Raw genomic sequence first — 26688 nt, 5'->3', positions numbered from 1 at the left:
TCCAGTATCCAGACTCTATTTTTCATTTCACCCTGGGTGGCTTTTCTTTTGTGTAACAGTCACCTCCTGGTATGCAAGATGGCTGCCACAGCTCCAGAAGAAAGGGGAAGAGGTGCACCAGCAAGCCCTCTTCTTGCATTTGTCCCTTTTTATCAGGAAGCAAATTATTTTTTTCAGACGCACCCCAGCAGGTTTCCTAAGGTGTCAGTAAAGAGACAAGGGCAGGGACTTCCCTGGTGGCTCAGTGGTTAATAATACAGGGGACACGGGTTCAAGCCCTGATCTGGGAAGACCCTGCATGCTGCAGAGCAACTAAGCCCATGTGCCACAACTACTGAGCCTGTGAGCCACAACTACTGAAGCCCAGGCACCTAGAGCCTGTGCTTCACAACAAGAGAAGCCACTGCAATGAGAAGCCTGCACACAGCAACGAAGACCCTACACAGCCAATAAATAAATAAATAAATAAATAAATAAAATTTATATATATATAAAAGAGAGACTAGGACACTTGGCTGGTGTAGCTGCAAGAGAAGCTGGAAATGTAAAAGTCCATCAAAATGGAATGTGGTATCCTCCCCATGTTAACTCAATTGTGATCCATCCCCTAGGGATATGTCAAGGTTGGACACATTCCACCTAGGGAAAATCTGTGTTCCATTAACAGAGAGAGTGTGAAGGTCACCAAGAGCATCTTCACAATCCCTCCCCTCTTCTAGTGATACTGTTTTCATGGTAGGTCTCCTTACAGTGGAGACAAGTAATGCTGAAGGCTTTGCACCAATGGTGGCTCATGTGCTGAGTCAAAATGACTCTAAGATTTGGAATAAGTCACATGTCAACACAAATCACCCGGGAACACATCAAAACTCCTACTTGCCACCTACCTTGAGTAGCTTGGCTTTGCAGATAGAGTGCTCTCTAGCAAAAGAGTAATTTTTAAATGTCATTTCTTACTCTTGGTTCCTACTAAGGGTTTTGATCCATAACAAACATGTAATTACTCTATAACGTCAAAACGTCACTGACATTGGTTTCTTTAAGAATCAAAGTGTTACCCGTATCCACTGATACCATTTGTTGGGGGATTGCTCTGGATGGAGTATGCTTCATTGGGCTTGATTTCTTTTCTCTTCACTTTCAAATTCATATTCACTACTTAGCAAAGAATGTGTACTTGAGACATTTGTTCATTTTGGGTTTCATAAAAGTTTAGCTGATTTGTTGACATTAAAAACAAAAGAGAGGACTTCCCTGGTGGTCCAGAGGTTAAGACTCCTCGCTTCTACTCCAGGGAGTGTAGGTTTGATCCTGGTTGGGGGACTAAGATCCCACATGCTGTGTGGTGTGGCCAAAATAGACAAATAAACAAATAAGTAAATGAAAACGAAAGAGAGTTAACTTAGAAGCCATGTTCAAGTAATTGAATATTTTTCAAAATCTAGCAGTTGCCCGAGCACATGTTCCTAGGGACTGGAGGCCTGGTGAGGATCTTGGCACGTTGGTGGGCTTGTGACAAGTCTAATGACTGTGGCCTTGAAAGGATTCAGACTGAGTGTGGTCAGATCTGCTTTTTCAAAAAAAAAAAAAAAAATCCAGAAACCTGGAATTTGGGGGAAGTCTCTCAATTTTTTTAATGTTGGCAACAAAGTTTCCAATTTTTAAAACACTGAGGGCCAGGCTAAACCAGATTTATGGGCCTGATTCAGTGAGAGGGTTATCACATTTCAACCTCAAGAGAAGTCCCTTATTTGAGAGGTAAGATCACAGAAGCTCGGGGCAGAAAGGTGCAGAAGGACAGACAGGCCTGGGAGTCCTTTCTGGGCCAGACGGTTGCTCCCCTTCACTGAGAGGTCAGTGACTTGCCCAAGTGAGCAGAAGCTCAAGTAGACTCTGAGTTCCCCTTCAGGATGGAAGAATTTTCCAGCTCTGAGCTCCCCACTGGGTGGACTGAGGCCTTCATTGAGACTACATGACAGCAAGACCTCTCCCTCCACCCCGTCCAGCCTGTCTCATCGAGCTAGGGGCTCTCCCTGCAGGCTAACCTCTAACTCAGCTCCTGCCTCCCCTGAAACATGACCTGTGACCCTTAGCTCCTCTCTCTCTCCTTTCTATGTCCCAAGTAAGTATATTTCAATGAGCAAGACCAACCTAAGACAGTAGCAATCTTTGATGAAGACATTTTCCTTAGAGATTTTTCTTCAAGAGATCTAATTTGAACAGAGCCCCCCTTCACGCACACCTATTCAAAACACACAGGCTAACAAAGAAGGTGTGTTAAGAGCCACACGGGAACCTCTTTTTTTTCAGGCCAGCATAATCTTTTCTTTTTTTTTTTGAGATATAATTGACAAGTATAACATTATTCTTGTTTAGCGTATACAACATAATGATTTGACATGTGTATATTTTGTGAATGATTGCAACAAATCCAGTTAAATCCATCACCACACAGTTACAAAACATTTTTTTTGTCATGATGAGAACTTTAAAATCCACTTTCAGCAATTTTCAAATATACAGTGCAGTATTATTGACAATAATCATGCTGTACATTACATCCCCGGGACTTATTTTATTTTATTTATTTTTTGGCCACACCCCGAGGCTTGCAGGATCTTAGTTCCCTGACTAGGGATTGAACCTGAGACCACCAGAGTGACAGCTCGGAGTCCTAACCACTGGACCGCCAGGGAACTCCCGACTTATTTTATAACTGCAAGTGTGCACCTTTGACCCCCTTTACCCATTTCACTGACACCCTCTACCCCCCACTCCTGGCAACCATCAACCTGTTCTCTATGAGCTTGGCATTTTTGTTGATTTTTATTTTTTTTAAGAGTCCACATATAGATGAGATTATACAGTATCTGTCTTTCTCTGTCTGACTTATTTCACTTAGCGTAATGCCCTCAGAGTCCATCCATGTTGTCCTGAATGGCAAGATTTCATTCTTTTTTTTAAAGTGCTTTTTATTTATTTATTTTTATTTTTTTGTGGCACACGGGCTTAGTTGCTCCGCGGCATGTGGGATCTTCCTGGAGCTGGGATCGAACCCGTGACCTCTGCATTGGGAGGCGGATTCTTAACCACTGCGCCACCTAGGAAGCCCCATTCTTTTTTTTTTTGGCTGTATAATAGTCCATTGTATATCTATACCATATCTTCTTCATCCATTCATCCATCCATGGACACTTAGGTTGTTTCCATGTCTTGACTATTGTAAATAATGCTGCAGTGAACATGGGGGGCATTTTTTTTTTTTGAGTTAGCGTTTTCAGTTTCTTCAGAGAAATACCCAGAAGAGGAATTGCTGGATCGCATGGTAGTTATATTTTTCATTTTTAAGGAATCTCAATACTGTGTTCCACAGTGGCTGCACTAATTTACATTCCCACCAACAGTGCACAAGGATTCCCTTTTCTCCACATCTTTGTCAACACTTGTTATCTCGTCTTTTCGATAATAGCCATTCTGATGTGAGTTTCATGTCTCATTGTGGGTTTCATCTGCAGAGGAGCCTTGTGTGATGCCTGTTCAACAAACGAACTGCCTCGTTCTTCAAGTGTCAAGCCTCAGTGAGTCTGCAGTCCCGTCACCAGCTTCTGATGAAGCAATATTCCAGCAGCTCATTGTAAGACTGGAGGCTAAGACCTGGGTCACAATGTCTCTACCTGTGTTAGATGTCAGGATTCTCCAGAGGCCAGTCCTCGGAATCAACTCAGGAACTGATGGGGGTGGTTTAAATAAACCAAGTTCAGGAAAAAAAGGCAGTGTTTGGGGATGCTGGGAATTTTGCTTCTTTTGCCTAATGATTATATGATTAAAAGTTACTCAGTTAAACCTTTCTCTTCTAAGTCTAAACAACCCCACCTGGAAGGGTTTATTTTATAACACATCTTTGGAAGGACTATTCATTTTTATGAATAGTAATAATGATACTGGGGTGGATATTAGAGGAGAGAGGGTCCAAGCAGATAAGAATGAAAAAGAAAATGATCATCTTCCTCTACTACATTTGCAGATTCAAGCGGAATAGGTAAATATCAACTGAAATCAGAATGATAGATGTTACATATTTTCCCAGTGCTGCTATTAAATAAATATTAAATATTTTTATTCATTAAATTTATTTTATAACTAATAAATAATAAATTATTTATTTAATTTGTTTATCAATAATGTAATAATTTAATCAAATTAAATCAATTTAATAAATAATACAATTATTAAATGAACTAACTTACTAAATATTTATTTATATATAGTTAAATATTAAATTCATACTCTTTCCTTCTCACCTCCACTCACTACCTCTTTTACAGTGTCTCTACCTAACTGAGAACCCAAACTCAAGGAAAAGAAATTAAAGAGTAATATAAATTCTGAATGTACTTAAAACAATGTTGTAATATATTATCATTTCAGGACCAGAATTTTCTCGTTTTGGCCTGCACGTGTTTTCATGATCAGAACAAGAAGAAAACATTTGCCATTTTCCCACTTAATGGCCTCAAAAGTAAACATCTGCCCTTTTGAGAATCTCCCACTACAAAAGAAGCCCACTCTCTCCCCCAGCCCCCCATCCTCTCCAAGTCATAATGGAAAGTACACGAGTTTTAAAGATAGGGTTTGACTTTTGCAAACAAGAAGTGTGGATGAAAGCAAAGCTAAATCAGGCATAAGAGTAAATCAAATTTAATCTATTCAAAGCGGAGGACAATTAGCTCCCAGTATTTATTAAATTCCTTTTTGAACGGAGGTCCTTATTCTGAGCAAAGAATATGAACTGGTAGACAGGTTTCTTGGAAAGGATGATACTCAAACTTCTCATAGTAACAAACCTTTCAGGAAAAAGGGAGTGCTTTTGGCAAAGGAAGGAAGAAATGGTACATACTATTTTGATTATGGTACATGTGTCTAGATTGTTTGATTCCAGTTAAGACCTAAGATAATTCTGTAACTGGTTTAGAATTCTGGGGTGGAAACACCCTAAAACCATGGTATTTGATAAACTCCGTCTCCTTTTTGAAAGGGTTACAGCCCGGGAAAGAGTTGTTAGTCCAGAATTTTGGCCTGTTACTTGATGAAGCTGAGTTTTAAGAGTAATAGGAAAAAATACCTTTAAAAACCAGTAGGAAGGGACTTCCCTGGTGGCACAGTGGTTAAGAATCTGCCTGCCAATACAGGTGACATGGGTTCAAGCCCTGGTCTGGGAAGATCCCACATGCCTTGGAGCAAATAAGCCCATGTGCCACAACTACTGAGCCTACGTGCTGCAACTACTAAAGCCTGAGCACCTAGAGGCCGTGCTCCACAACAAAAGAAGCCACTGCAATGAGAAGCCTGTGTACTGCAACGAAGAGTAGCTCCTGCTCACCGCAACTAGAGAAAGCCCGTGTGCAGCAATGAAGACCCAATGCAGCCAAAAATAAACTAATAATAAATAAATCTTAAAAAAAAAAGTAAGAAGATGTCAGAATATTCAAAATAAAAATGGGCAATTAAAAAAGTGAAAAAAAAAAAGGGACTTACCTGGAGGAGTTCCCTGGCAGTTTGGTCCAGTGGCTAAGATTCCCGTGCTTCTACTGCAGGGCTCACAGCATGGCCAAAACAAAAACAAAAACAAAAAAACAACAAAAAACATTAAAAAAAGTTAAAAAACAAAAAAACAAAACCAGAGTAATAGGGAAAAATAAAATCTAATAATTCTTTTAAAATAAATGATACATAAAAATAAACATGCACAACTCCTGAAAAGCACCTTATTTTCATTATTTCCCATAAAGTGGGTGTGGCAGGAAGGATAATGACCCCCAAAGATGTCCACTTTCTAACCCCTAGAATTTGCAAATATGTTGTTACGTGGCAAGGAGGAACTAAGATTGCAGATAGAATTAGGCTGCTGATCTGCTGACTTTGAAATGGGGAGATTACCCTGGATTATCCGGGTGGGCACAATATAATCACTAGGGTCCTTAAAAGTGGAAGCAGGAAGCAGCACAGACTCAGTGTCAAGACTGGCGCAGCATGGGAAAGACGCCATTGGCCATTGCTGGCTTTGACGGTGGAAGGGACGCACGAGCCAAAGAATGTGGGCAGCCTCTGCAAACCGGAAAAGGGAAGAAAGTATGTTCTCCCCAAGAGTCTCAAGAAAGGAACACAGCCCTGCCCACACCCCGATTTTAGCCCAGTGAGCCCCATTTTAGACTTCTGACCTCCAGAACTGTAAGATAATACATTTGTGTTGTTTTACTAGGTTTGTGGTAATTTGTTAAGGTAGCAGTAGGAAACTAATGTAGCAGGCCAGTCAAGTAGAAACAAAATTCACTTATGAAACAACTTCTTACCTAGTTGTTGTTTTTTTTTTTAAATTTTTTTTGGGGGTACACCAAGTTCAATCATCTGTTTTTATGCACATATCCCCATATTCCCTCCCTCCCTCAACTCTCCCCCCACCCTCCCTCGAGTCCCCCCCACCCGCCCCATCCCAGTCCTGTAAGGCATCTTCCATCCTCGAGTTGGACTCCCTTTGTTATACAACAACTTCCACTGGCTATCTATTTAACAGTTGGTACTATATATATGTCTGTGCTACTCTCTCGCTTTGTCTCAGCTTCCCCTTCACCCCCCGCCCCCCCCAAACCTCGAGTTCTCCAGTCCATTCTCTGCTCTTATGTAGTTTTATAAAATAATATTGATACCATCAAGGTACTGCTTTATGCTCAGATATTTTGCTCCAGGTGACCCACTTCTGCCAAGCACCTGTTAGTCCTGTTTTGTACTCATTTTCTCTTTGGGATAAAAGCCAGTGTTTATTACATGAAGCAATTTTTTTTTTTTGACCAGGAGGGATTATTTTTCCTTTATTAGCTGGCTATTAGAAATAACTTACAATAATGTCCAAGCTCTTTATTTCCAATCAGGAATTATCTTGGAGTGCTGAATAGGGGAAAAGTAGTTGTGAGCCTTTTATATTTCCATCAGCTGTTCAAAGAAATAATATAGGCGTGATAAATAAATTCATGGGGAAAAAATGCCTAGGTAGCTGCAATTTATAGCATTTTTCAGTTACCAATTTATATGTTAGAACACTGGGGTTTGACCAATCAAAGAAAATCATTTGCAGTAACAGATTCCAAGCGCCTGGAATGTTGTGTCCTACACACCAAAAGTTCTGAGATGATAAAAGCAACACTTGTTTTAGAAGGAAAAAAAGAAAAAAAATAATGTAAATGCTGAGAGGAATGAATAGGGCGGCTATTGAAAGACACCTATAGACAGAGCTGAGTCACAAGCATGGAATAATCTGGAATATTCAGAATGCTGTGAGAAAAGGAGTGCTTTTCCCAAGCTGGAGCGTCTCTACCTCATGCCTGGATGTGGTGCCCGCCTCCCCTCCTCGGGGCTCCTACACTTTTTTAATTCCAAAGCTCCATAATCACTACTGTCCTTCACTCTTAGGCTATTAAAGGAAACACTTAGACATCTCAATAACACATTCTCCCCCTCCTTTTCAAAAGGAAGAGCAGGAAGGCTTCTGAGGAGAGAAGACACCTTTTCAGTGACCCTTGTAACCAACCAAAGAATTCAATTCAATCCAACAAAGAGTTACTCAGCTAAGAAAACTGACCCAAACACGATGGGGAAAGGGTATCAGACACTGATTCCAAATCCTGTGTGTTTATTCTTCACAGTTAGAAGAAGAGGCGGGGAGCTGATGCTTGCTATGGACTGAATGGTACCCCAGCTTCCCCTGTTGAAGTCCTAACACTCAGTACCTCAGGACTGTATTTGGAGATGGGGCCTTTTAAGAGGTGATTACACTAAAATGGGGTCCTTAGTGTGGGCCCTAATCCCACATGACTGGTGTCTTTATAAGAAGAGGAGATTAGGACAGCAGGAAACACCAAGGAAAGACCTTGTGAGGACACGGCGAGAAGGCAGCCACCTGCAAGCCAAAAAGAGAGGTCTCAGGGGAAACCAGACCTGCCTACACCTGATCGCAGAGTTCCAGCCTCCAGAAGAGCAAGAGAATCCATTTCCGTTGTGGAAGCCAGCCAGTCTGCGGTGCCTTGTTAGGGCAGCCCGAGCGGATGTATACAGTGCGGACGTGGTACATACTTACAAAGTCAGACTCTTAAACCCCATCGAAGACATCACTGGTGCGACTTAGCAGCAGTCTTAAACAGAGACTCTCATGTTCCAGCGTGGAAGCCTGATACTGGCTCCTGCCACAGGCTTGGCACCACCCTTCCAGCCTGGCTGGCAGTATTCAACTCTTGTTCGACCCCTTTGCCTCTCTCACTGTTCATGTCGGAAGCCTGGGGAAGCCATGGATTCCCCGCCTTTGCATTTCTCCTCTCCTTCAGCCCTGGATGTAACACAGCACAGAGCAGGCAGTTTTAGATGCTGGTTAAATCAGGGCCTGTCTCTAGTCAGTGCGCCTTTCTTACCTCCCAAAAAAGTATGGTAATGATGACCATCCCTGGCCACACTAAAGGGGCCAGCAGACCCTCTGGAGAGGTGGGACGGTGGGTCAGGATGGGACCTGAGGTCTTCCTGCAGACACCGTATCCCACGTTGGATTCCTCCAAAATGGACTGATCTTCCGCCTCTGGGCAGACACTAGGCTGGGTGGTGGGAACGTGAGGATGCAGGAGCTGTCCTGAGGAACAGAGAGAGCTGCACCCTCCTCCCTAGAATCTGTGGTAAGTGTCATACACATGGGCTGCGTGTGCCAGCTCTGAGGATGGAATTGACAGATTCTGTTTGGGAGGGCAGGGAATCCAGGGCTAGAAAAGCGACTGGAAGGGCTGACTGTGGGGGATGACTTATTGGCTCTCTGACCTTGGTAAATTAACCTATTGCTTAAATGGAGATTATAGAACATATTTTGGAAAGTTGATGTAAATATTAAATTAAAAAATTTCGAAAGTTGATGTAAATATTAAATAAAAAATGAATTAGAAACTGCACAATGTAATACCTCACACGTTGTAGGTGATCAGTAACTGTGAAGAAGGAGAGAGCCCCTCAAAGGAGATGATGGCCTAGCTTGACCTTTTTAAAAAACAAAAACCAAAACTTATTATTTATTTTAATGTAAATATATCCTTCTTAAAATTAATTTTTATTGGAGTATAGTTGATTTACAATGTTGTGTTAGTTTCTTCTGTACAGCAAAGTGAATCAGTTATACATATAGATGTATCCACTCTTTTTAAGATTTTTTTCCCATATAGGTCATAACAGAGCACTGAGAAGAGTTCCCTGTGCTATATGGTAGGTCCTTATTAGTTATCTATTTTATATATAATAGTGTGTATATGTCAATCCCAATCTCCCAATTTATTCCACCCTCCCCCCCAACCCCCTCTCACCCCCCACGCCACCGCCTTGACCTTGAAGGATGAGCAGAAGCACACCAGATGGAGGAGAACTTGAATGGAAAGAGGCATCCCAGGCAGAGGGCCAAGGAGAAAACGGTGTTGTTTGGGGAGTCCTAGGTCACCCCATGGTGATGTTAGAAGTATTGTGGGAAATCAGAGAGGCAGCTTTAGTGCCAGGTGAAAAAGTGCCAAGTTTTTATCCTATATTCAGTGGAGAGACTTTTCTAGAGAGTGAGTGACAGAGGGGTAGAAATTGGAGGTGGAGGAAGAAGGGGTAAGGTCAGTTCAAGCTGCCTCCCATTTTTCCAGCCTGGGCTGTGCCTCTCCAGATGGTAAGGCCAGAAATTGACTTGGGAAACAGGAGAGGTTAGTGGGACTTGTTTGTTGTTTGGGGAAGGTGTGGAGTAGACACGATGAGATTATGCTCTCTCAGGTCACAGTGTCTGCAAGCCAGCAGGAGAGTTCTCACCAGAAACCAACCCTAACGGCACCTTGATCTTGAACTTCTAGTCTCCAGAACTGTAAGAAAATGAATTTCTTTAATTTTTTCTTTTAAATCTTTTTGCTGTGGACCATTTTGAAAGTCTTTATTGAATTTGTTACAATATTGCTTCTGTTTTATGTTTTGGTTTTTTGGCTGTGAGTCATGTGGGACCTTAGCGCCCCAACCAGGGATCAAACCTGTACCCCCTGAATTGGAAGGTGAAGTCTTAACCCCTGGACTGCCAGGGAAGTCCCTCTTTATTTGAAAGAAAATGTTTAAGTTACCCAGTCTATAGTATTCTGTTATGGCAGCCCAAGATGACTAATACAAGGGCAATTAAGCACAGAGACATTAAGTAACTTGCCCAAGGTCACACAGCTGGAAAGGAACAGAGGCAAGATTTGACCTAGGGCAGAATCTTTGCTTTTAACCACTAGCCTCTCTGCCTTTAACTACTGCCTCTCTAGGCAGTGTGTGTGTGTGTGTTTGTAAGGTCAATGTCTCCATGTGGATGGAGAGAAAATGGGGCTGTCACCTTGTTCCGGGAGAAGAGGTTGATTTCTGGGGCCCCATTGCACTGGTGTGCCCTCCCATGAGGCCTAGTGACTGTTGTGCTGAGGCTGCATGGCCACATTCCAAGCTTCTCTGTAGCCCTCTGTGAGACGCGGAGGAGGACACTGCTGTAGAATGGAGAATGAATGTGTGGTCTGAGGTGGGTGGAGCTGCAGACATGTGCTCTGGCGTGTTCTGTTTATTGCATGTTGCCCAGGTGCTGGAGGCGTGGGAAAGGGTGGGAAGGGCTGTTCCTGGCCTTCACCGTCACCGGGCCGGCAGCAACTGTGAACGTTGTGGGTAAGTGAAGACAGAATCCAAATGGCTCTGGTAAATCACCCAGAGACCCACCACCATACAGTAGTTATAGTTTGTTTTATTTTTTTAATTTTTAAAATAAATTTACGGGGCTTCCTAGGTGGCGCAGTGGTTGAGAATCGGCCTGCCAATGCAGGGGACACGGGTTCGATTCCTGCTCCAGGAAGATCCCACATGCCGCGGAGCAACTAAGCCCGTGCACCACAACTGTTGAGCCTGTGCTTTAGAGCCTGTGAGCCACAACTATTGAGCCCATGTGCTGCAACTACTGAAGCCCATGCGCCTAGAGCCTATGCTCTGCAACCAGAGAAGCCACGGCAATGAGGAGCCCACGCACCACAATGAAGAGTAGCCCCCACTCACCGCAACTAAAAAGAAAGCCCGAGCACAGCAAAAAAAATACCCAACACAGCCAATAAAATAAATAAATGAATAAATTAAGAAAAAATTATTTATTTATTGGCTGCATTGGGTCTTCGTTGCTGCACACGGCCTTTCTCTAGTTGCAGAGAGCAGGGGCTCCTCTTCATTGTAGTGCGTGCAGGGCTTCTCACTGCACAGGCTCCTCTTGTTGTGGGGCACAGGCTCTAGGCACATGGGCTTCCATAGTTGCGGCACATGGGCTCAATAGTTGTGGCGCACAGGGCTTAGTTGCTCCGAGGCATGTGGGATCTTCCCAGAGCAGGGATCAAACCCGTGTCCCTTGCACTGGCAGGTGGATTCTTAACCACAGCACCACCTAGGAAGTCCTATAGTTTGTTTTAAGATGAGCTTTTGTTCTTTCTCATGTAGGTGAATTAAACATCCGACTGGGGCAGGTGGGGGTGGAAAAAATAAAATCAAATTGGTTTTCACTTGGAGACCTGTGGATGCATTCCTGGTAATTGTTCTATTTATTTATTTATTTGAAGTATAGTTGATTTACAATGTTGTGGTGATTTCAGCGGTACTGCAAAGTGATTCAGATAGATAGGCACACACACACACGCATTCTTTTCTTTAAAATATTCTTTCCATTATGGTTTATTATAGGATATTGTATATAGTTCTCTGTGCTCTACAGTAAGACCTTATTGCTTACCCATTCTATATATAAAAGCTTACATCTGCTAACCCCAAATTCCCACCCGCTCCCTCTCCCAACACCCCGCTCCCGCTTGGCAACCACCAGTCTGTTCTCTGTGTCCGTGATTCTGTTTCTGTCCTGGTAACTGTTTTCGATTCTCAACTCTTTCCCCTCATTTTGAGGAGGTTTTTTCTTTCTTCTTTTTTTTTTTGTAACCCAGTTGTTTGTTTGTCCCCTTGCCTGGAAGTTTCTGAAATATTCCACAGCCCTCTTGCTGCCAATTCTGCAGAAGTGTTGCTGTTGCTCAGAGCCTGTTCGCAGCCAAGTGGGAGAGTTTCTCCACAAACTGCCATTTCAGTGAAAACACAGAAAATAAAATGCAACCAAGCACATTACAAAGGGGAGGCAGTGCTAGGTTCTTTGGCTGTGATGCGGCCTGATCTGCCTGGCCCTGCCTCTCTGACCTTGAGTTTCTTTGTATTCCTTTGGGCTGGCTAGTTGCATATTGAGACTTCCTTGGTCTTTTCTCTGTAATGGAAGGCTTGTCATGACTGGGAAAATGTCCTGGCTTCCTAAGCCCTCTTCTGAACCCTCTTTCACCCCACTCCCGACATCTGTCCTCAGGGAAGAGAGCCTGGGTGAAACAAATTCTTTTACTAAGAAGTTGTTTTTAATATTGTCATTCCTCCCAGGTGACTTTGCATTTTCCAAGAGGGCTGATGTGTTTCCCAGACACTATGTGCAGATGAATCACCTGAAGCTTTTGTTGTGCTGTAGATTCAGGTTCAGTGCATCTGGGATGGGGCCTCCCTGAGACCCTGCATTTCTGACACCAGGTGCTGATATTGGTGCTGGTCCGCGGGCCACACTTTGAGTAGCCAGGCTGTAGAGGAACACTGGATGTGGGAATGGTTGAAAGGAACACTATAGGAATGCGTATTAGTCAGGGTTCTCCAAAGAAACAGACCAATAGGAGATATCTATATTTATATAGATTGACATAGATAGATACAGATATATGAAGGGATTTATTATAAGAAACTGGCTCATGTGATTTTGGGGGCTGAGATGGCCTAAGATCTGTAATCGGTGAGCTGGAATGGAGGTGGGGGAGAGCTGATGGTGTCAGTTTCAGGCTGAAGGCCGGCAGGCTCTGACCCAAGAAGAACTGATGCTTCAGTTTGAGTCTGAAGGCAGGAAAAGACCCAGGTCTCAGGGAATTCCCTGGTGGTCCAGTGGTTACGACTCTGTGCTTTCATTCCAGAGGGCATAGGTTCGATCCCTGGTTGGGGAACTAAGATCCCACAAACTGCATGATGTGGCCAAAAACAAACAAACAAACAAAACCCCCCATGCCTCAGCTCACATCATTAGGCAAGAGGGATTCTCTCTGACTCACAGGAGGGTCAGCTTCTGGTTCTATTCAGGCCTTCAACTGATTGAGTGAGGCCCACCCATATCCGCAAAGGCAATCATCCAGAAACACTCTCACAGACACACCGAGACCAAACGTCCGGGCACCCCATGGCCTCGTCAAGTTGACGCATAAAATGAACCCTCACAGGAGGGGAGTGTGTACCTTCCTCTGGGGTCTTCGCGGCCCCTGGGCTGTCCTGGCTTGTCTTCTTGGAATTCTCTAGTGGGAAGATCCAAGTGTGTCCCCTGTGAGCTGAGTGTTCACTGCCATAGTGCATCTCCAAGCTCTCAAGTGCATCTCTCTGTATAACACCTGGCCATGCCCCATCCATTCTGACATATGAAGGACAAATGCTACTTTATGTTTATGTTCAACCCCTTAATTTAGTTATACTGAGTGCCTGCTGTGGGAAACATACAAACTAGTGGTCAAGGAGGACCCAGGATGAGACACCCTGGAGTGTCAGGGGTGTGGAAAGGATAGGCTACTTAATTTGTGGGGCCCAAAGCAAAAGGAAAATTGAGGCTTGTTGTTTAAAAATTAGGATTTTTAAAGATAGCTGTAGCAGAGCAATAAAGTAAGCATGGGGCCCTTCTGGGTGCAGGACCCTGTGGGAGTGCATGGGTCATATGCCCATGAAGCTGGTTCTGGGTGTTGGGGAAGGAGGAAAGAATGGTGAAAAGAGAGGAGGGAGAGTCAGCTTAGAGGCCCGATGGAAATGCTGGGGTATTGATTTGTGCCTCTTTTTTTTTTTTTTTTTTGTATTTTGTGTGTGTGAGTGTGTGTTACTGTTTTTTGAAGTCAATGTGTATTTTTTAAATTTTTAATTAAAAAAAAAAATTTTGGCCACGCCATGCGGGGTCTTAGTTCCCCAACCAGGGATCAAACCCATGCCCCCTGCAGTGGGAGCATGAAGTCTTAACCACTGGACCACCAGGGAAGTCCTAATAGGTGCCTCTTTTGTTTTCTTCCTTCTCTCCCTCCCTCCCTCCCTCTTCCCTTCCTCCCTCCTCCCTCCCTCCCTGCTTCCCTTCCTCCCTTCCTTCCTTCCTCCCTTTTTTCTTTCTTTCCTTCCTACAAGGCAGTTTACAGAACCATACCACTTTCAATGAAATAACGTGTTCAGCATCCACTAGAGGTCTCATTCCACAGATAACTTTAAAGTAAACCAGTTTGTGTCACTTTCATGTCACTTTCTTTGTTCTTCCTTTCATTTTTTATTTTTTTATTCAAGTATAGCTGACATACCACATTATATTAGTTTCAGGTGTACCACATGGTGATTTGGCATTTGTACGCCGTCAAAACTGATCTCCATGGTGAGCCTCGTGACCATCTGTCACCACACAAAATCACTACACTTTGATTGACCATATTCCCTATGCTGTACATTACAGCCCCATGCCGTATTTATCGGATAAATACATAAGTGTGTACCTCTTGACCCCTTTCACCTGCTTTGCCCCAACTCCCCTCTGCGGCAAGCACCTGTTCACTCTCTATCTACGGGTCTGTTTCTGTTTTCTTTTGTTTGTTCGCTTGTTTTGTTTCTTAGTTTTCATTTTAAGATTTTGTTTTGTTATGTGTTTTAGACATCTGAGCAAAATCATACAGTAATTGTCTGTCTCTGTCTGACATTTCACTCAGCATATTATCCTCCAGGTTTATCCATGGTGTTGCAAATGGTGAGATTTTGCTCTTTTTTTTTTACAACTGAGTCATATTCCATTGTATATAGATGGATATTTCAGTTGCTTCCATATCTTGGCTACTGTAAATAATGCTGCAGTGAACATGGGGTGCATATATCTTTAAGAATCAGCGTTTTTATTTTCTTATGTCACTTTTAAATGCTGTTGCAACAGTGGCTAGAGTCAGATTCCTATTTACTAAGTCTGTCTGCTCTGCAGCTGGGGGTTGGATGGCAGTCCAAAGTTGGGGGGGTGGGGAGGGCAGGCGGTACTTGTAAACATCCAGGCCAGGTCAGGTTTTAAAGTCATCTTCCAGCTGTTTCTCAGAATCTACAGCAGAGCTCTACAGGAGTGAGCCTGAAAAGAAAACCATCCCAAGAATGGCTTACCAGCAAGCAGAGATTCCACTTTCTCTGAACCTATTGTCAGGGCCTTGGTATTTATTGGTGACCTGGCTGATTGGTTAGAGAAAAGTTCAGAAAGATAAAAAAGAGAGGTCCCTGCCAGTAAGAGATGACTAACTAAAAATTTCTTGTTCTAGATTTTAACTCAAACTGTCTACTAATCTTTGAGGCAATCTATCAGGTGAAGGGTGTTCTTGGCAAGAGATTGAGGATGAGTCAGAGCAAACTCATGAACAGCTGCTTTTGAAAACCACTCACCAGTCTCTCTTGATGGGTTCCCAAGTAAGTGATAACTCAACCAGTAAGTGCTTTTGCAGCAAATATTTCTTCTCTTTTCTTTGTTAAAAAAAAATTCCCCCTCCCACCACACGGCATCTTAATTCCTCGACTAGGGATCAAACCTGTGCCCTTTGCAGTGAAGAGCAGAGTCTTAACTCCTGCACTGCCAGGGAGGTCCCAAGATATGTGTATTTTTAATAAGCTGCCTCACATCCTTTTAAAAAGAGATCATCTACAAATAAATGATAGAAAAGAAAATAAGTGCCAAACTCCTTACGGTAGGGAACACAAGAGGCTAATTCATTCATTCTGTAAATATTTACTGAGCACTTTCTTTGTGCCAGGCACAGTTCTAGACACCATGATTATAGCAGGAAATGAAACAGACCACAGCCCTGCCCTCTGGGAGCATCTGTTGGAGTGGAAGGCGGAGGTAGGAACAGAGGCTACAGCAGGGCTGCCTAGAAAGAAGGTTGTGGGCTCATCTCTGTGGTTTAGATATGGGGAGATAGTGAGGAAGGCCATTTGCTGTGACTTAGCTATGACTGCATTTAGCAAGGCTTTCAGTACATGATGGGGAAGAAAATGGTAACATGTAGTTGCAATTAGGGCCATGAACTAGAAATATAATTTCAGTGAGTTCTTTTATCCTAAACCCTTAATTCTGCCTTTGACCACTCCATTTTTTTTCTTTCTTGCCAATGCTATGTTCTTTTTAGATGTCAACAGTGCCCTCAGGAGATGGGACGCCAGATGGCATTTGTCTGTGTTTTAATCAAAACACCCCATTCTCTTTGCCACGGTGTGAAGCCGCAGCATTCTGTGCTGAGCAGAGACAAGAAACACTACAGATACCCATAGTAGCTTTTCAGGATTTCAAGGGCAAGAAATGTACCCAAAGGCTAGGTCAGCCTAATTCCATTAACTTTAGTGGTGACACCATGATTGTGGGAACGTAACCTCCCACAGTCAGCCCTGAGCTAATTCCTAGAGGCAAAGTCCTAATGTGTTGATGTAGGTGGGGCTGAGGGAGAGAACAATTGACAAAGAGCCCCAAATGGTGGTTTCCTTTGTATCCATCTCCCCTTTATGGGCAGGGCTAAGCATTTCTCTTCTATGTCTCATTCAGGGTTTTCAACCACTTAATGAAATGTTATTATCCCATTTGCAAAATGAGGCAACTGTGGTTCAGAGGGTTGAGTTCACTTAGCTAAACCCAACAGCTAACTTTTATGAGTATGTATTATGTGCTGTGCGTGACTTCTTTTTAATCTCCTCAACATCCTTGTGGATTAGGTGGTATTACTCCTGTTTTACAGAATGAAAAAGTGAGACTTGTGAAAGATTAAATAACTTGCATGAGCTTCCAGAGCTGGAAAGTGGTAGAGCTTGGCTTCAAACCAGCCAGTCTAACTTCAGAGTTCTGCCTCTTCACCGCTTTTCAGATTTCTTAGAAGCAGAAAGAGCTATGCCCAAGGCAATCAGATGGCCCGTCTGAGGACTCATCTGAAGCTCTTCTTGCAGCCATGGTACCTCCTTAACTGGAGGGCCATGATGGCAGTAGACTTCAGTGAGGCAGAGAAGAAATAATTTTGGGGGGAATGGCGGTTGCAAGCAACAGAAACTCACTATATTATTTAAATATAATTTCAGCTGCTGTACCAGAGACCCAAGTATCAGAGGCATAATAAAACAAAAATTTCTTTCTCTGACATGCAATAGTCTTGGTGTTAATGTGTGTGTGTACATATATATATATATTTTTTCCCTCTCATATATATTTCCCTTCCAAGATGGCAGCTTGTAATAGGTTAAGAAATTGCTCTTTCTGGGACTTCCTAGGTAGCGCAGTGGATAAGAATCCACCTGCCAATGTAGGGAACACAAGTTGGATCCCTGCTCCAGGAAGATCCCACATGCCTTGGAGCAACTAAGTCCATGTGCCACAACTATTGAGCCTGTGTGCCGCAATACTGAATCCCACGCCCCCTAGAGCCCATGCACTGCAACAAGAGAAGCCACTGCAGTGAGGAGCCCACTAAGCCCGTGTGCCACAACTGTTGAGCCTGTGCACTGCAACTACTGAATTCCACACCGCTAGAGCCCGTGCTCTGCAACAAGAGAAGCCATTGCAGTGAGGAGCCCACGCACCATAGTGAAGAATAGCCCCCCCACCCAATGCTTGCCACAACTAGAGAAAGCCCTTGTGCAGTAACGAAGACCCAACGCAGCCAATAAATAAATAAATAAATAAATTTATTAAAAAAAAAAAAAAAAGAAATTGCTCTTTCTCCTGGGATAAAAAGCTTCAAAAAGAATGACTCTCCATTGAGAAACTTGGGCAAGGTCTTGACTGAGATGAGGTAGTTCTTTGAAAGGGTATCTTTTGGAAAATCTCTCAAACTTCACTCAACTTTCCTGCAATACCATTATGGGACCTGGTGGACATATTCTGAGATCTACTATCCTAATCATTCTTCTCAAACATGTTTTAGAAACATCTCGGATCTGTAAAGCTCTTGCCTCTTTCTTTGGCTCATCTATAATTCATTGATTAAATATTTTTGAGTGCTCCAAACGTGCCAAGTACGGTGCTAGGTGCTGGGATACAGGAGAGAGCAAGAGAGCTAAGAATCCGGATCCAATGGAGGGTTGTGCTGGTGGAGACCATAATTAACTGGCAATTTCAGCCTCCTATTTAAAAATTTTTTAATTTTTTGGCTGTGCCTCAGGACTTGTGGGCTCTTAATCCCTGACCAGGAATTGAAACTGGGCCCTTGGCAGTGAGAGCAGGGAATCCTAACCATTGGAATGCCAGGGAATTCCCTCAGCCTCCTTTAATACAGGGGTTGGTGGGAGCACTGGGGTAGGAGATATGGGTACATAACCTCATCTGGATACAGCAGGTTTCCAGTGTCTGTGAGACTGCTGCAGCTGGAGTTTGGCAAAAGTCTACTGCACGGATGCACTGGCTGCTAAGCTGGGATCTGGAGAATGGGTGGGAATTAGACAAGAAGGGAAAATATGGGGTGGCAGCGTGGAGTGGGTTCTGGGTTAAAGGAAGAGACCCAGACATGAGAGAGCAAAATGAGATTTTTTCTGTTTAGAAGGATGATTCTGCAAAGTGGAGAGCAGGTTTCAGGAGGCAAGGACTGGGATGGAAAGAGATGAGAGACCTTTCATGTGGTGGTGGGGGCAGGAGAGGATAGGGAGGAGGGCTCGGATTTAGGAGTAGCCTAGAATAGATGGGAGAAGGAGATGGGAAGAGACGTCAAGGATGATTTTCAGTTTTCCAGTTTAGGTTTATGCTTTAGGACACAGACAGTTCTCTTTGCGGATTCCTTTTGTTTTAAACTACCTAACCCCGCGAGCCCAGGCCTCCCCACTCCCTCAGGGCGACTGGGTCCACTGAATCGGGTTGTAATGAATATTCACCCCAGCCTTTATGCTTAACGGTGGTGTCCAAAGCTCTTAAAGTGAGGAGGCAGCACTGGCGGGTGTGCGAAAGAGATTTCGTTAGCGTCTCTACGCGTCCGGGTTTCCTCTTTGCTCACAACCTTGCCAAAGGTAAATGACAAACATCGTTTCTGGATTTTACAGAAGATACCAGGAGGTCTGTGTGAACTCAGCCCGAGTCGCGTACTGCTCAGTAGGTGAATGTGAGCCTGTGACTTCAAACGTACTTGCTGGGCAAGGTCAGTCAACCCGGTGAGTCCTGGACTCCTCAGGATTCGGTTTAGGCCACGGTGCCCTACCTGGAGCTCGGTTAGTGTCTAACACGTCCCAGCATCCACAGGAAGGGATTACGTTAGGGTGTTTTCTTCTCATACAAAAGTTCCTGTCTCCCCCTAGAGTCAGGCACACGCCTCCCAAGCCAGATCACGTGTCGCAGGTACGTTTTTTGGCTCTTCCCCTCCCCCCTTTCGGTTCCTCTTTCCTCTCCGCCTTAGGTGGCAGGAAAATCCTTTACCTCGGACCAATCCCACTAATGCCGAGCCGCGCGCGCGCGCGCCAACTCGAGCTCCTTCTCTCTACGTCATTGGCCACCTCCACCTATGCACAGTGACAGGCAGCTTCGCGGACCTATTGCGGGAGGAGGCGGAGGCCGCTCGGCCCTCCCAGAGCTGCTTTGTTAGGGGCTCCCTCGCCGTTCCCTAGCCGCCGCGCCTCCGCTGCCTTTGCCTGCTCTCCCCAGGCCGCGCCGCCAGAGCTTCGTGGGAAGGCAGTCCTGGCGCGCGCGGCGCGGTCATCTCTCCAGCCACGCGCCGCGGGCGGGGATGCAGCCCGGGTACCCAGCGTGCGCCTGTTGTCACTCTGGAGCCCAACTCCGAACGCCCCGCTCCTGTATCCGCCGTTTTTGATTGGCCGGCCGGAGGCGGAGCGATTGTCAGGCGGCCCAATCGGAGCTCGATTTCCCACGGGCTCCTGCGGCCCGCCCCCGAGGCTGCTGGCGGAGGCACCCTGACAGCTCCCATTGGCAGACTGCGAAGGGGTCGGAGCGCTGCCGGGCAGAGCAGCGCCGCCGCCGTCGGGCGCGCAGCTCTGCAGCTTCGCGAACGCCTCGGTGCCCGCAGACCCCGGAGCCCGGCGGCCCCGCATTGTCCCTGGCCCCGTGGCGGAGATCCCGGACGAGCGTCGCGGGTAAGTACCGCGCACCCGGGGAGCGCCGGCCGGCGGGCTGGAGCCGCCCCGAGGGACGGCGGTGAGGACGCCCGGAGCTCCTCTGCCCGTGACGGGCACGTCCCGATCCCCGTCTCCCGCACATTGGTGCTCCCGGCGGGTCCTAGCTCCTCCCGATTGGGCTTTACTCGTATTGTTTTCGCGTTCCCACACTTGGGAGGTGGAGAGCTGGCGAGGGGAGGCAAGGGGAGACATCCTTAGCTCTAGGGAGCAGTCGGGAGAGAGACGAGCCAGTGGCGCCCAGGTGCCCGGCGCCGAATTGAAGTGACAGTGTCCAGGCGCTGGCATTCGGTGTTCCAGGCAGCAGGAGGTCAGCGCTGACCTGCGGCGGCGGCGGCACTTTGTATTTGTCGGCTGATTTTTATCAACTTCGGGGAGGGCGTGCGTGTGCATGTGTGTGCATGCGTGTGTGTGTGTGTGTGTGTGTGTGTGTGTGTGTGTGTCTCCGTCCCTGACTTGGGCACCTCCAGGCCTGGGTTTTCGGCGACGCTGACTGGGCGCTCACCTTGGCGATCCGTGCCACGCTCGGGACCCGACTCACGGGGCGGAGAGCCTGGGGGTCGGCACGCCGGGCCGGGCACCCGCGGCAGACCTGGGAGGGGACATTTAAAGCGGCCTCCTGCGCGCGCGCAGACAATGACTGGTCCTGGTGCGGGGTCTTGGGGGCTGTGCCTTGGGTCCCCGCGGCGGATCGCGGTCCCGCCTCGCTCTCTTGCGGGCTCGGCCGCTCGGATGCTGCTGCGCCGCGCCGCTCGTCGTCCAGCGGGGGACCCGCGTGGGGCCCGCTTTTGTTTACAGATCTCGCCATTGGGCGAGAGCTGCGCGCTGCGCTCCCCCGGCTCCTGCCGCCGCCGCGCGCCCCCTCGGAGCTGGGAGAAGCTGGTGCGTGCTGTCAGGTGACGCCCCCTCCCCGGGCCTCCTGGCGAGATGCTGCAGGGAATAGACGCCCAGACGGCGCCTCCGTGCCCAGTCTCCGCTGCGCATGGCGCTCCCAAGGCCCCTTACACCCAGAGGCCCTCTCACGTTGGCGGCCGTCGGGGCGCAAAATGAGCCACGCTCACCTCCCTTCCAGTAGCATCCTCTGGCCTCGTCCCCGAGCCAGCCCAGGTTGATTCCGAGTGTGCCTTTTCCTGCTTGTTGGCAAGTCTTGAAGGACGCGCGCGAGCCCTTGGGGACGCTGGCCAATCCGTGCCCGTTTCAGTGGTACCCAGGCGGCCCCGCCGAGAAACTGTGGGGCATTCTTGAGGCAGAGCGGTCCGGATCGGGTTACCCACGCGTGCTGACTTGGCATCCACTTTGTTTGAGCTGGAACAGAGATTGAGAGCCTGGGCTCTGAGGTCAAAAACCCGGCTTCCAGTGCCTGCTCAGCGTCACTCACGAGCTGGGTGATCTATTACAGACCGAGCTACTTAATCTCCCTGGGTCTCAGTTTCTGGGTCTGTAAAGTGGGGATAATGAGTATCCCCATTTGTGGGGGTGAGGGTTGGAATAGGGGTTAAACGACGATATAAACCAACTGGCACAGTGACTGCCACATAAACACTGGAATGTTTCCGTGTTAGAGGGAACCTATTGCAGAGGGTGGCCCCGCGTCTCTTCTCCTTTCTGCAGTTTTCCGTTCTCCCAGCTCCAATTTTATTTTAAAAAGCACGGAGGATTGCTGTTTTCTTTAACCTTAGGTTTCACTATACTTATCTAATCAATTACAGCTCCTTTTTTTTTTTTTTGTATTTAAATTTCCGTTAGGTTTTAGTTGTTTCTTCTTCCTTCCTTCTTCCTTAAGGCTATGCTGAGTCCCAGGCCTGGGTTTGGCGGAGGAAACCCTGTTTCCAGGTGGGAAGCGGTTGCCGCTGAACCAATGGCCGCTGTGCAAAGTGACTAATACCCGGATGGAGGGAGGTTTGAACAAAGAGATACCTGGAGGCTGGGAGGGAACACTTCCTGGTAGAAGTGAAATTTGAGCTGTGTCTTGTAGCAGAAGTTTGGTAAATCGCAGGTTTCTAGAATATGAGCTTTTGTACACCACCGTGCAGAGCTGCGCCAGGGAGGTTGTCTTGGAGTGGTAAACACCGAAGTTGCTAGGTAATTATCTTTGAATAGAAGAGAAATATACCTTAGGAGGAGGCTGTTTAACTCGGGAATGTAGAGGAGGAGAATTGATTTCACTGAATATCTTCAAAATGCTGTCAATGTGTTTTGACTTGTTTTTCCTCTGCTCCACCAGCTCAGCTCCGCTAAATTTCTTTCAGTCAAAGAGAGAAGCCGGTTTCATACAGGAAAAACAAAAACAAGAAAAGCCCCTGCGTAACCCACAGTCAGATGTATAAATAGTTTGACAAAGACAATCTCAAGCTTGGCTGCAGAATAAGATACTGAAAAAAATGCTTCTTGTTTCAACACCCTATTGCCTGTTGGAACAAATTATAGAGTTGGGTCCAATAGCACCTCATTTGAATGTAGACCCCCCGGGCCCTTACTGATCAAAAACAAGCAAGCAAAGAAACAAACAAAAAACTAAGCGAGGGACTTGCAGCCCAGTGGGGGCAGAAGCCCACAGGGAATGTTCCCCATACTCTCTGCTGCCCTGAGCCTGCCTTGGTCACCGCAAGTGGAGGGTGCCTCGTACAAGCTAGGAGCCAGTAGCATCATTGCTAGATGCCAGTGAATAAATGTGATAACCTATTTAAAATTCCACTCGCAGAAATGATTCTGATCCTTCCTGCCCTTGTTCTGGGAATTCTCTGGCCCTTAGGGATGCTTGAAGGCAGCTTTGCCCCCTGCTGCTGTCTGGGGATCAAGTCAGTTGGGGGCTTAGACTTAAAAGGGAGCACGTGGTTAGGAAATCTCATTAGCTGACAATTTAACTCCACTCTAATGCGCATCCAAAGAGCTAGGACAAAGACTTCCTCTGCTTCGCACCGCGCCCCCCGCCCCCCCCCCAGCTCCCCACTCCTCCCCTCTCTCTCCAAAACCAGAAAGGAGATGGGTGGTGCTGGTCCTTCTCCCCCATCCCCCAAATTCCTGCAGTTCTGGCGAGCAGACGGAAGCCCGGGCCGTCTGGAGCGCCTGGACAGGAATTTCTCCTTAACGCTTTGCTGAGGGCCTGCTGGGTGCGCCTGTTAACACCTCGCCTTCCTTGCCTTTCCTTTCCACTATGCTAGCAGCTTACTTACTGCCTGAAGGAGACGCATTTTGTGAGACAGCACCTTAATAGATGGGAAGTTCAAGCCTATGCTTTCCCAAATGAGGAATGCAGGTAAGAGCGTGGGAATCACATCCAAGCCTTGCCTAGAAGCCAGTGATGACATGGAGCTTGTGCCTAAGAGTACAGGAGGCGCGAGGGTGAGAAGGCAGAGAGAGAATTTGGTTTCTGTGGGCAATATAGAGAGTTCTGTGGAATTCCTGAATCCACAGTTTCAGCTTTGTGGTTGAGACAGATCCTGATTTTCACAGTGTAAGGTCATTTGGACTCTTGTATCTAAAACAGTGTTTCACTGGGGGTGTGTGTGTGTGTGTGTGTGTGTGTGTACATACATGCATATATACGTATTCATTTTCCATTTAAAGTAAGCAAATGGGTAGGGTGTATGCTTCTGTGTCCTCCTTATTTTTCCCCTCAATATAGGACCAGAAAAAACAGATTTGTAAGGCGCCCAGAAAAATCCTTCTCTTTTTCACAATTTTAAACTTCAGGTCATTTCGTCTCTAAATATTCAGTTTTATGTAATAATTCCTGTGTTTAGAAAAATTCTCTATAGTAACTATGGGCCAAATCACTTATAAAAATTTTTTTTAAATTAAATAAAGGAGGCACTCACAAAATAAAGCAGTACTCAGCCAGGAACAGAGTTTTTGGTGCTTTTTGTTTGTTTGGCCACACCTCGGCGTGCGGGCTTTTAGTTCCCGGAACAGGGATGGAACCTCCGCCGCCTGCAATGGAAGCATAGAATTTTAACCACTGGACCTCCAGGGAAGTCCCAGGAACAGAGTTTTTTGGAAAATAAAACAATGCTCTGGTGGTAAAAGGCACAAAGTATTAATAGTTAGGTGGATTTCCCCCTTTCATCCCCTTCCCAGCCTCCGTACCTCTCCAGTATAAGACTTTTACTGTTCCTGTGGTCTCCAGGGACCTCATTAAGCCATTCATAAAGGCCTAGACTGTGGATATGGAGAGATTCTTCTCAGACTCGTGTGAGATTCTTCTAGAAGACCTTGGCACTCTTGCTAGGTGGAGAGACATTCTTCCCTTGGGCTGAGGCCGAGCTCAGAGTCTTGCATTGGGCTGCAAGTGGGGTCTTTGTTCATTGGAATAGAAACAAAAACAAAGAACAAAAAAAACCTGGCACAATACAAGAGCCAATCAATTGTGTGCATCTGAAGGATGATCAGTGAGGAGCCCTGTGGGAAGGCAGATGCTTTCAGTTGAGTGCATCCTCAGTTTCCAAATGGGTCAAGGCCCTTTAAGTCTTGGTGCTGTTACAGAGTTTCTGTGGTAAAGAGAGACTTAGGTGTAGCATTTTGGAGCCAAGCAAGAAGGTACCAAGTGTGTTCTGGCTCCGGCCACTTTGAATTCATGAAAGAGAAATGAAAGGGAGGAGGAAAGTGCCTTTGGTTAAAAAACAAAACAAAGCACTCCCCCCCCCCCCCCACATTATTTAATTCCAGCTTCTACAGCAGGGTTTTATTGAAGAGAGTATATAGGTGAGTATACAGGTGTGTGAGGAGATATGTGATTGGGAGACAGTGGACCTGGGACAAGCTTGGCTTGGGATGGGTGGGGACTGGGCGGGGGATTAGGTGAAGGAGATTCATTTGCTTGTCCTTAAAAACCCCAAACACAGTTCTCTGTGGCCGTGGAGGAGACAGGATATCCTGCCTTCGCAGTGGCTGCGCTTCTGCCTGTCTAACCACCCTTCTCCTCCTGCACCTGGAGATGCTAATTTTGTAAACACAGATCTATTCTAGTTCCTGCTCCTCAATCCCTCTGCCCTCTGCCCTCAGTGGGGGGGTGGTGGTGGTGGGGTGATAGGCTGGATGACGAGCCCTGGGAAGTCACCAGGTCAGCCCCTGGGGAGGGGAGAGGTCAGGAGGAGTCCGGGTCTGGGCATCCTCCCTGTGGAATTGTCGGGACCATGGAAATGGAGCGGATCAGGTTTTCCACTCAGTGCTCGCTTTTCAAAAGAGGAGGTGGGCCTGAGGTCTGCAGGTTGAGTTTGAGGAGCCCTCAGGAGGGGGGCCTGCTTTTCCTCCCCTTTCCCCCAGCCATATTGGAGGCTCCCTGGGCCATTGGGGGAAAGATTCCAGCCCAAAGCCTCACCATCCCAGGGTTTCTGAGATCCCAGGGACAAGATCTGATTTGACCCAACCGCGTCTTCTGCACTTGGCCTCATTCCAGGCAAAAGAAGATTTCCAGCAGGAGAGGCAGGAACACATTAGCTGGTTCCCACTTGATTTGGGGGCAGTGTTTGAGAGCTTCAGAACTGTGGGTTTATTCTCGCCATGACATTCAGATGTGCATTTTGGTTTTTTTGGACTTAATAGGAGCCTGGCCCAACTACTGAGCTAATATGTTAGTTTTGCTCATTTTTGCAAAATGCATGGCTTGTGGGATCTTTGTTTCTTGACCAGGGATTGAATCTGGGCCCTCAGCTGTGAAAGTGCAGAGTCCTAACCACTGGACCACCAGGAAAGTCCCCAAAATGTGCATCTTGATCTCCTCACACACACAAGGATACCCTTGGAGAGTGGGAACGTGGGGGGCAAGTTCATTATCATGCTGTAACCCCCGGGTTCTGATAACCACAGAGTCCCTTTCCATGCCTGTAAGGCCCCTAGATTTCTGGGGTACCCTGGTCACTCCTGGTCATGCCTGTTGCCTGGCATCATGACTAATTCCACCACCTAACAGTCTCAAAAGTGCCCTAGTTTGGCTGCCTGGAATCTTGAGTCCCAAGTGCCAGATTGTAACCCTGATGATGTTTAAGTAACTGTGTAGTACTTTCCCGATTGGCAAATCCTGCTCTGTTTTGGTGGCAAGAGGCTCTACATTCACCGTTTGGTTTTTAAAGTGCCTTCAAGTGCGGGGAGAATGCCCCATGTGCCTTCTTTTATCTAAAATGCCTTTGGAACCAAAAGTTGTTAGGACTTTTGAATATTCTTGCCTTGGTGAAGCTTTGACCTTATGATGCCTCTTAACTGCCACAGAGAGGGTAGGGGCTCTGTACGTGTTTCTTGTTCTCTTAAAGAGGATCTCACATACATTTCCAAACTGCCTTGCTAGGGATGCTCTCTTTGGCTGTAAAACTTGAGTCAGTTTTGCTGTGATGTGTTGAGATCATAGTTTCACTCAGTGATGATGATCCACTTGAGTGTTTTCCCTGATGTCAGGTATTTTCTTATTTCACG

The 26688-nt window shown here is 46.3% G+C and overlaps 1 protein-coding gene across 5 annotated transcripts in view; it reads left to right on the top strand.

Moving 5' to 3' along the window:
* Positions 1-20096: 20096 nt before the first annotated feature.
* Positions 20097-26688, top strand: part of TIAM1 (TIAM Rac1 associated GEF 1) — a 395420-nt gene continuing 388828 nt past the window's right edge. For all 5 annotated transcript variants that reach the window (XM_057696187.1, XM_057696186.1, XM_057696184.1 and 2 more), the window contains exon 1: positions 20097-20244. The gene's annotated coding sequence lies outside the window, so the exon portion shown is untranslated. The remainder of the gene's footprint in view (positions 20245-26688) is intronic.

Source organism: Hippopotamus amphibius, chromosome 10 (genome assembly GCF_030028045.1).
Source record: "Hippopotamus amphibius kiboko isolate mHipAmp2 chromosome 10, mHipAmp2.hap2, whole genome shotgun sequence".
Classification (NCBI taxonomy): domain Eukaryota; kingdom Metazoa; phylum Chordata; class Mammalia; order Artiodactyla; family Hippopotamidae; genus Hippopotamus; species Hippopotamus amphibius.
This window is presented reverse-complemented; position numbering and strand designations above follow the sequence as displayed.